Here is an 11,961-nt window from a genome sequence, read left to right on the forward strand (position 1 = left end):
CTAACTGCCAACCAGCATATGCAGATTTGTTTCCTTGACTGGAATTTTGGCAATGTTTGTACTATTGATAAGGTGTTTGTTAATAAGAGGAATATGTGATAGACCTTGGATATTTGGAATGCATTGGATTAAACAGTATTCATTTTATAACAAATTGATTTATCTATGTCTAACATTTTCAAATGGCAACTGTTTGAAAGCTGCTATTTTCGTAAACTAACAATGCAACATTTGATTTTCAAGTACATATTTTATTTAGAAGGTTTTTTTTACCAGCGTAATAATAAATTCTTGAAACCATTTGAGGTTATACTGCCCATAGATAATAATGACACTTTCTGGGTATCTTACTTATTATATATGATTGAATGTGATTCTAGTCCGCGAGTGTTAGCTGTAAACATGTAGATTAAATATATAAGATAGAAGAGAGGGATTTGAATTATTTGTTGAGAGACTGAGATATCAAGAAACTGTTGATTGATTATTATTCGTTGGATAGCAATTTTCATGGGTACCGGTGAACCAAGAATTCAACTGTTCTACGATTATCATATTTTCAATAGGCTTTGTATACTGAAATCAAATTTCCAGGAATATGCAATTGTTTAGCAATCCACGAAAATTGGTACCCACGAAAATGAATGAATCCACAGTAGTTAAAAATAGTAGATGTGTGAAATAGAACACTTTCGGAAATTAGGACAGTAGAAAAAGATGAAATTTATTTTAATATGATTAAATTCAGAAATTTTATAAACAAATTTGATAGTCTTGAATCTTTTGCAACTTAATAAATTGATGTGGGAGTGAGAAAACAATTTTAAATTATTATTTCATCAGATTTTCTCTGTGAAACTCTTGTGGCTTGTATGAAAAACATGAAACAAGTCTTATCTTATTGAAAATAAAAGAAGTATATAATAGCTAGAAAGTATAATGCTTGTGCTAGGTGATCTTTATGCTAAATCTTAAGCATTGTAAATGATTTTATCTGACACATAGAAAATCTAGATGGTTTTATCTCTGATTAACTCTGAAGGTGATATTTTATATTAGATTGATAGATGTAAACTTTAAAGAATAATAGGTGTTTGAGATTATTTTGTACTAAAGAGTTAGAGAGTATTTTGGGTGATTCAGGGAATTTAGATAATGAGGGATTTATGTAGGACTTGGTTTAAGTAGATTTTAATTTCTAATGTGAATGATTGTGTAAGTCATAAGATCATTATCAACAGTTACAGTGGCGGATCCAGAACTTTTCCTAAGGGGGGGCCCGCTGACCGACCTAAGGAGGGGCTCGCTCCATTCATGGTTCAATGATTCCCTATATAATCAACCAAATTTTTCCCATGAAAGCCCCCCCCCCCCCCCTGGATCTGCCTATGAGTTATAACAAGATTGTGTCCTCATAGTTTTGATGTTCGAAGAAATCCCCTTAAAACAAGAAAATACATATATCTATGCAATGTAAATGGGTATTTTAATTTTTATAAAGATGCAAGTGTACTGATGAAGCTTCGTTTATAATATTTTAAAACTTATATTTAGTTTATAGATATGGTGTATATGTTTGCAGCATGAAATCTAACAAAGGAAATCCAAGTAAAATTTAAAATAGATTTTTAATATGAAAATTATGATTGAATATATTGTCTCTGGTGCGAAAAAAATGGTGCAATTATGAAATAATATAGATAATCAGTTGTCACAAAGTACAATATAACTGAAGTGACATTAAAACGAGAATTATATTATTGTACTCTTACAATAATTGATATTTATTTAGTTCATATGTACTTTCTGAAATATTATGAAGCAGTGTGTTTATTTCAAGAATTTTTTATCCAAATGAAATGATAAAGTTAAAAAGCTGTTACTAAAGTACAAATAACAATGAAGCATCTGTCCTCATCTGACAATTATATAGATAGATACAGCACAATAAGCTGTGTTATTCTTATTTACCATGTGATTATATAATAAAAAGGATGGCTAGCTATTACATCTTATTTGTCAGGTTGGCCCTATTTTTTTTTATCTTTTTTATTTTTGAATGGCTATGACAAATGTTATTTGTTTTGTTAGGGGGGAAATACTGTGTTCCTGTTTCCTTTCTTTCCGTAGATTTTCATTTACACATTTTATAGAAATCACTGGTTAAGCAATGTTAAAGTCTAGACTTTTTTGGTAACTCACCATTATTTAAAAGTACAGACATTTTTGGTTAAGCACTATTTAAGGGCAGATAATTTTCCTACAAAGTTTATACATAAAATATTTTTAAAAATAACATCTTTTACCTATCTCCCTAACTTTTTTGTCTGCCATAGGCAGAAAACCAGTATATATTTTGGCCTAATTGTTGTTAGTTCAATTTTAAGGATATCTGCTGCAAGTCTTTTTTAATAGATAAACCTGAAACATGATTTAAATAACTTGATAAAAATATGTCTGTATGCTTGTTCAATCATAAAAATATGTCTGTATGCTTGTTCAATCATACAAATAGGAGAAAAACTGAAATATATGTTGGGAAAAGAATGTTTGGAATTTTCCCTATGAAATGTATGGGTTAAATGAATTATCATCTGTAAAAGAAAAAAGAGGAATAACACCAATTAAAAATATTTTGTCATAAGTTTTTCTTCAGAAGTAATGTATTTATAAGACATATAGCTGTCTGAGTGACATAATGTATTCCAAAAATTACGAAAAAGTCTACATTGATTTGTATTGTTTATGTTGCCATGCAAAGGTCAAGGTTGTGTGACTACAAGTGAAGTTTATGTTGTCGGGCAAAGTTCAAGGTTGTGTGATCATAAGTGAAGTTTATGTTGTCAGGCAAAGGTCAAGGTTGTGTGACAAGTGAAATTTATGTTGTCAGGCAAAGGTCAAGGTTGTGTGACTACAAGTGAAGTTTATGTTGTCAGACAAAGGTCAAGGTTGTGTCACTACAAGTGAAGTTAATGTTGTCAGGCAAAGGTCAAGGTTGTTTGACTACAAGTGAAGTTTATGTTGTCAGGCAAAGGTTTGTTCAAGTCTTACTCAGTATTGGTTTGTGATATTTATGTTACAAGGTAAAGGTCAAGGTTGTAAAAGACTATTATTGGTCTGTGAAGTTTATGTTGTCAGGCAAAATTCAAGGTTGTAAAAGTCTGTTATTGGTCTGTGATGTTTATGTTGCCAGGCAAAAGTCAAGATTGTAAAAGTCTGTTATTGATCTGTGATGTTTATGTTGATGTTGTTGGGCATAATATTGTTCCTTAATGTTTATGTTTCAAAGCAAAGATCAAGGTTGCAAGAGTACATTATTCATTCTTAAAATATTTATTAGAAAAGTGTAATTGAAATCTATTGATCAAACTAATTTCTAACTTAGTTCATGGTTATACTTATTTGTTCTAAAGTAACTTGTAAGGCTTCATTTCATTTCATTCCAATTCAAGCTATTTTAATTATTATATCAATATGTTGCTGTTATTAACATTATATGTTTTTCGCAATACTTTGAAAAGAATTATTTATATGTGTAGCCCATACATTCTACAAAAATAACATCTATGTACACATTCCATAATTTATACTGATTTTAGTTATTAATTCTTATATTTTCCATAAACTGACTGCATATATAGTGACTGAACAAATGACATGACCAAATGTTGTGCATCATAATACATGTATATCATATTTATTTATGTTCAATTTCCGGAACAGTCATTTTGGAAAGTGAAATAGAATCTCCATATCTGGGTAATTTGTCTCATTTTATAACTTGCATAATACATGTATATATATTTGTTATTTATAATGGGTATTGTCAGTCAAGGGAGGTAATTAAGGAATGATTGTCATTTTGTTATGTTACAGTTATCTTTCTTTACTTTGTAAGTGTTAATGATAATAGTCAGGTTTGTAAGAAGTGAGTCTGTGCAGTATTTTGTCGTATGAAGGTTTAAAAAGAAAATCTCATTTGACAAATTTATCTCATCCATGTGATATGCATGTTCATTTTTCAATCCAATATTTATATATTTGATATTTTTTTTTAGAGAAGGCTAAATAAAAGATATAATAAATACAATCTTGTTTTAATTTCAATATATATATATATATATATATATATATTGCTTTATATAGAATTGAAAGTGCTAATTATTTTTTTGCACATAAAAACATGAACATGTGCTACAGCACACTTATTCATGTGTGTATAATGGTAGAGTTCAAGTCATCACTTTGAAGTTTTTATCTAACAATACTATACATGTCTTGTTGAAAATATTTAAATATTACACAGACCGAAGAATGCAATGATTGGTTCTAACCAAATATTTCAATTAAAGATGACTTCATCATTTTATATTAGAAGGGAAAAAATGGCAATGGTCCTTTGTGGTTTTGATTGATCCTCAATATCTCCTCCCTGGCTTCAGCCAACTCAACTGCTTCCTTTTAGTGTCTAGGGTCTGACATCTATTGGTCAAATTTTAAAAGATCTTCCTCTCTAGAACCACAAAATCGAACTGTCAGTATAAAAGAAGAAGATGTGGTATGATTTCCAATGAGACAACTCTCCACAAGAGACCAAAATGACACAGAAATTAACAACTATAGGTCACTGTACGGCCTTCAAGAATGAGCAAAGCCCATACTGCAGTCAGCTATAAAAGGCACAGCAATGACAATGTCAGATATATTTCTGTGAAGGTCCTTGTCAAGTATTATTTTGATGCCTATCAAATATACATCACAGTGGTTTTGTAATAGCACGGTTGCCTCTAGTGTTTGAGGTAGTGTGGTTTTGTGATAGCATGGTTGCCTTTAGTGTTTGAGGTAGTGTGGTTTTGTGATAGCACGGTTTCCTCTAGTGTTTGAGGTAGTGTGGTTTTGTGATAGCACGGTTGCCTCTAGTGTTTGAGGTAGTGTGGTTTTGTGATAGCACGGTTGCCTCTAGTGTTTGAGGTAGTGTGGTTTTGTGATAGCACGGTTGCCTCTAGTGTTTGAGGTAGTGTAGTTTTGTGATAGCACGGTTGCCTCCAGTGTTTGAGGTAGTGTGGTTTTGTGATAGCACGGTTGCCTCCAGTGTTTGAGGTAGTGTGGTTTTGTGATAGCACGGTTGCCTCCAGTGTTTGAGGTAGTGTGGTTTTGTGATAGCACGGTTGCCTCCAGTGTTTGAGGTAGTGTGGTTTTGTGATAGCACGGTTGCCTCCAGTGTTTGAGGTAGTGTGGTTTTGTGATAGCACGGTTTCCTCTAGTGTTTGAGGTAGTGTAGTTTTGTGATAGCACGGTTGCCTCTAGTGTTTGAGGTAGTGTAGTTTTGTGATAGCACGGTTGCCTCCAGTGTTTGAGGTAGTGTGGTTTTGTGATAGCACGGTTTCCTCTAGTGTTTGAGGTAGTGTAGTTTTGTGATAGCACGGTTGCCTCTAGTTGCCTCTAGTGTTTGAGGTAGTGTGGTTTTGTGATAGCACGGTTTCCTCTAGTGTTTGAGGTAGTGTAGTTTTGTGATAGCACGGTTGCCTCCAGTGTTTGAGGTAGTGTGGTTTTGTGATAGCACGGTTGCCTCCAGTGTTTGAGGTAGTGTGGTTTTGTGATAGCACGGTTTCCTCTAGTGTTTGAGGTAGTGTAGTTTTGTGATAGCACGGTTGCCTCTAGTGTTTGAGGTAGTGTGGTTTTGTAATAGCACGGTTGCCTCTAGTGTTTGAGGTAGTGTGGTTTTGTGATAGCATGGTTGCCTCCAGTGTTTGAGGTAGTGTGGTTTTGTGATAGCATGGTTGCCTCTAGTATTTGAGGTAGTGTGGTTTTGTGATAGCATGGTTGCCTCCAGTGTTTGAGGTAGTGTGGTTTTGTGATAGCATGGTTGCCTCCAGTGTTTGAGGTAGTGTGGTTTTGTGATAGCATGGTTCCCTCCAGTGTTTGAGGTAGTGTGGTTTTGTGATAGCATGGTTGCCTCCAGTGTTTGAGGTAGTGTGGTTTTGTAATAGCACGGTTGCCTCCAGTGTTTGAGGTAGTGTAGTTTTGTGATAGCACGGTTGCCTCCAGTGTTTGAGGTAGTGTAGTTTTGTGATAGCACGGTTGCCTCCAGTGTTTGAGGTAGTGTGGTTTTGTGATAGCACGGTTGCCTCCAGTGTTTGAGGTAGTGTGGTTTTGTGATAGCACGGTTGCCTCCAGTGTTTGAGGTAGTGTGGTTTTGTGATAGCACGGATGCCTCCAGTGTTTGAGGTAGTGTGGTTTTGTGATAGCACGGTTGCCTCCAGTGTTTGAGGTAGTGTGGTTTTGTGATAGCATGGTTGCCTCCAGTGTTTGAGGTAGTGTGGTTTTGTGATAGCACGGTTGCCTCCAGTGTTTGAGGTAGTGTGGTTTTGTGATAGCACGGTTGCCTCCAGTGTTTGAGGTAGTGTGGTTTTGTAATAGCACGGTTGCCTCCAGTGTTTGAGGTAGTGTGGTTTTGTGATAGCACGGTTGCCTCCAGTGTTTGAGGTAGTGTGGTTTTGTGATAGCACGGTTGCCTCCAGTGTTTGAGGTAGTGTGGTTTTGTGATAGCATGGTTGCCTCCAGTGTTTGAGGTAGTGTGGTTTTGTGATAGCATGGTTGCCTCCAGTGTTTGAGGTAGTGTGGTTTTGTGATAGCACGGTTGCCTCCAGTGTTTGAGGTAGTGTAGTTTTGTGATAGCACGGTTGCCTCCAGTGTTTGATGTAGTGTGGTTTTGTGATAGCACGGTTGCCTCCAGTGTTTGAGGTAGTGTGGTTTTGTGATAGCACGGTTGCCTCCAGTGTTTGAGGTAGTGTAGTTTTGTGATAGCACGGTTGCCTCCAGTGTTTGAGGTAGTGTGGTTTTGTGATAGCACGGTTGCCTCCAGTGTTTGAGGTAGTGTGGTTTTGTAATAGCACGGTTGCCTCCAGTGTTTGAGGTAGTGTAGTTTTGTGATAGCACGGTTGCCTCCAGTGTTTGAGGTAGTGTAGTTTTGTGATAGCACGGTTGCCTCCAGTGTTTGAGGTAGTGTTTTCAATCCTTTCCGACTCAAACCAAAGACTTTAAAAAAATTATTTGCTGCTTCTCCACAAATGAGAATGTAGTATTTCTGAGTAAGAGCAAAGACTGGTTAGCTTGGAGTCAGTATTATGTGTCTGGGTAGAGTGAGATGTCTACCTACAGACTGTTACCTTGTATGCCATAAAAAAAATGGCTAAATGGTTTGGTACAAAAAAGGATTCATATTGACATTAGATCAACATTTCTCAACTTGGATATATATTTAATTTGCCACTGGACATCATACATCTATTCATGATCATCACCAATCAGAAATTAAATGCTTCCAGCTGAGTTTCAAGATAACCTCGAAACCATATTGCTAAGCCCGGTTCCTTTTTTCAAGTGAAATGAAACCAAACTAAACTATGCAGAAATTTTCCTTTTAATGTAGTTATCAAGTGTTGTTATTTCGGTTGTTATGAAAAGTCAGATATGGCTTCAAGTGGCAATAAAGTTGGTCAAATTGTATTGATTTCCAAGGACCTTCTTTCTATCAATTGAAACAAAATTTATCAGATACGTTCCTTTTTCTGTTATGGTCCTTCATAAATGTGACCCAGATGCCAATCAAGTATCCAATAATTATATGGCCTCAAATAGAGCCTAAGTTCGATCCATAGAAAACCTATGAATAGTTCCTTCAATTACAGAAATTAAGATGAAAATCAAGTGATGTTAGTTCCCATTGTATTTTCTCCCTCCATTAAAGAACAAAATAAAACGAGAAAACCCAGGAAAACCCCAATATCACAACAAAATCTGTTATATTCCCGTTATTTACTTCTTTGTAAGGTTAACATTAGTTTTGCTTTTTAAAACTAATCTGATATAATTGCTGAAAACATCCTGATTTAAAAGTCAGTACTCTCTCTGATAGAATTGGCCTACATTAGATTCACCGGTGAAGTTATGAGAAGAATACGGTCGATCACACTTACTGTATGTTATGTTGTGACATATATTTATAGTTATTTAAGCATGTTATACACATTTTGTGTAAACATCTTAAGTATTTCCAAGACAGTAAAATTACACCATCTTATAGTGTAATATCACAGTGTGACCGAATTCATAACAACATATGCTCATTAATGAAGTTAATTAATATAAATGGTAAAATGAAGGTACAAATGTACTACATTTGCAATCCTGAAAAAAAGAGGTAGATGGTCATTTTCTGTAAAGTACTTTAGTAAGTTACCATAATACTAAATATTTATTTCCATTGTTTGATGCGTTCGCTTTCAAAATTCTAACGCCGCATTGTTTTGTACTTTTTTTCCAAGGATGCATTAATAGAAAATGAATCGGAGTGAAGGTCTTAATCAAGATAAACATGGGCTGTGGTTCAGACTTCGGGGAAAGTCCAAAATGGTCTTAAATGATGATCATTTTGTGCTTTTTCCACCCCTTCCTCGCCCTAAATACCATACAGGTCACTGTCAATAAGATTTTTTCCCTATTGACTTGTATCAGAGATATATAATAAAATTATATGTCTCTGCTTGTATATTTTCGACGTTGTACAAACTTGTCTACAAGTTCAACGGTCATGTGAATTTCAGAAATGACGAAAAGCTCTAAAGTGTTATGTACCAATCATATAATTCTTTATTCTAACAAAGGTGCTGATATGCTGATATAGTTCGTTCTTATGTTGTACTGTTATACCACTGTCCCAGGTTAGGGAGAGGGTTGGGATCCCGCTAACATGTTTAACCCCGCCACTTTATTTATGTATGTGCCTGTCCCAAGTCAGGAGCCTGTAATTCAGTGGTTGTTGTTTTATTTGTTTTTCGTTAATTTTTTTACATAAATAAGGCCGTTAGTTTTCTCGTTTGAATTGTTTTACATTGTCTTATCGGGGCCTTTTGTAGCTGACTATGCGGTATGGGCTTTGCTCATTGTTGAAGGCCGTACGGTGACCTATAGTTATTAATGTCTGTGTCATTTTGGTCTTTTGTGGATAGTTGTCTCATTGGCAATCATACCACATCTTCTTTTTTATATATTCACCAGATGGACATTTCTACATATTATACTGTACCTTTAGTGAAAATCAAGGCAAAAACTATCTGAAAATCAAAAACACAGTATTAAGGTTGAAGAGCTAATATTACTGCCAAAACTCGTATAAGGAAGACCCATGTACGAGTAGATATATTCTTTAATCCAAATGATTTCCAAATTTTTATCATTGCAAACTGCACAAAACCAATATCCGAATATCCATGCAAGTATTAAAGCACATGGCCTGAAAAAGTTTAAATGCATTGCCAGAATCAGACGAAACAATGTTTTAAGGAAAAAAATGTGGTATGAGTGCCAATGAGACAACTCTCCACCAAAGTCACAATTTATATAAAAATAAATGCCATTATAGCTCAAAGTACGGTCTTCAACACGGAGCCTTGGCTCACACCGAACAGCAAGCTATAAAGGGTTCCAACATTTAATAGTGTAAAACCTTTTAAACGGGAAAACTTCCTGGCTCTGACATATCATTGCTGAACATTCAAATATCATTGACACTTGTATATAACATTGACGTTTCTGGTGTAGGATAGGGCGTAGAGAGCGTACGCCCCCTTTTTGATTGCACGATCAAATCTCATGTTTCTCTCGAATTTTTAGCATAAAATCGTCCAAAGCTGTTTTAGCCCCGCTCCACTCGGCAATATTTATATGTGGCTTGGGTTAATATTCTCACAAATCCTAGATTAACACATGATTTCTCTACGTAATAAGTAGAACTGAGTTTGATAGATTTATGATAATTCTCGCTTGTTTTTGGAGTTCATGCGATTTCCTCAATTTTTGTATTTGAATTAGCTTGATGGGTTTACGAGATTATGAGAATCGATTCAGGCCTCTAATGAATAATTTTGGGTTAAGATCTTAAAATCGAATTTGCCTTCAAACATTAATGGTCACCATGGTCAAAAGTGAAAAGAAGTAAAGACCAACAACAGTCCAAGGAACACTACACAGGAAATAAGAAAAACTTGACCAACAAAAACCCTCACCAAGGAGTAAAGACCACTAACAGTCCAAGGAACACTACACAGGAAATTAAAAAAAACTTGACCAACAAAAACCCTCACCAAGGAGTAAAGACATACAACAGTCCACAGAACACAATACAGAATACTCAAACTTGAGCAAGAAGTAAAGACAAACAACAGTCCACAGAATACTCAAACTTGATCAACAAGAAACCCAACAAGAAGTAAAGTCAAACAACAGTCCACAGAAACTAAAACTTGATCATCAAAAAAAACATCAAGAAGAAAAGACAAACAACAGTCCACAGAAAACTAAAACTTGATCAACAAGAAACCCATCAAGAAGTAAAGACAAACAACAGTCCACAGAAAACTAAAACTTGATCAACAAGAAACCCATCAAGAAGTAAAGACAAACAACAGTCCACAGAAAACTAAAACTTGAGCAACAAAAAACCCATCAAGAAGTAAAGACAAACAACAGTCCACAGAAAACTAAAACTTGAGCAACAAAAAACCCATCAAGAAGTAAAGACAAACAACAGTCCACAGAAAACTCAAACTTGATCAACAAAAAACCCATCAAGAAGTAAAGACAAACAACAGTCCACAGAAAACTAAAACTTGATCAACAAAAAACCCATCAAGAAGTAAAGACAAACAACAGTCCACAGAAAACTAAAACTTGATCAACAAAAAACCCATCAAGAAGAAAAGACAAACAACAGTCCACAGAAAACTAAAACTTGATCAACAAGAAACCCATCAAGAAGTAAAGACAAACAACAGTCCACAGAAAACTAAAACTTGATCAACAAAAAACCCATCAAGAAGTAAAGACAAACAACAGTCCACAGAAAACTAAAACTTGAGCAACAAGAAACCCATCAAGAAGTAAAGACAAACAACAGTCCATAGAAAACTAAAACTTGATCAACAAAAAACCCATCAAGAAGTAAAGACAAACAACAGTCCACAGAAAACTAAAACTTGATCAACAAAAAACCCATCAAGAAGTAAAGACAAACAACAGTCCACAGAAAACTAAAACTTGATCAACAAAAAACCCATCAAGAAGTAAAGACAAACAACAGTCCACAGAAAACTAAAACTTGATCAACAAAAAACCCATCAAGAAGTAAAGACAAACAACAGTCCATAGAAAACTAAAACTTGATCAACAAAAAACCCATCAAGAAGTAAAGACAAACAACAGTCCACAGAAAACTAAAACTTGATCAACAAAAAACCCATCAAGAAGTAAAGACAAACAACAGTCCACAGAAAACTAAAACTTGATCAACAAGAAACCCATCAAGAAGTAAAGACAAACAACAGTCCACAGAAAACTAAAACTTGATCAACAAAAAACCCATCAAGAAGTAAAGACAAACAACAGTCCACAGAAAACTAAAACTTGATCAACAAAAAACCCATCAAGAAGTAAAGACAAACAACAGTCCACAGAAAACTAAAACTTGATCAACAAAAAACCCATCAAGAAGTAAAGACAAACAACAGTCCATAGAAAACTAAAACTTGATCAACAAAAAACCCATCAAGAAGTAAAGACAAACAACAGTCCACAGAAAACTAAAACTTGATCAACAAGAAACCCATCAAGAAGTAAAGACAAACAACAGTCCACAGAAAACTAAAACTTGATCAACAAAAAACCCATCAAGAAGTAAAGACAAACAACAGTCCACAGAAAACTAAAACTTGATCAACAAAAAACCCATCAAGAAGTAAAGACAAACAACAGTCCACAGAAAACTAAAACTTGATCAACAAAAAACCCATCAAGAAGTAAAGACAAACAACAGTCCATAGAAAACTAAAACTTGATCAACAAAAAACCCATCAAGAAGTAAAGACAAACAACAGTCCACAGAAAACTAAAACTTGATCAACA

This window comes from Mytilus edulis, chromosome 5 (genome assembly GCF_963676685.1).
Source record: "Mytilus edulis chromosome 5, xbMytEdul2.2, whole genome shotgun sequence".
In the NCBI taxonomy this organism is placed as follows: Eukaryota; Metazoa; Mollusca; class Bivalvia; order Mytilida; family Mytilidae; genus Mytilus; species Mytilus edulis.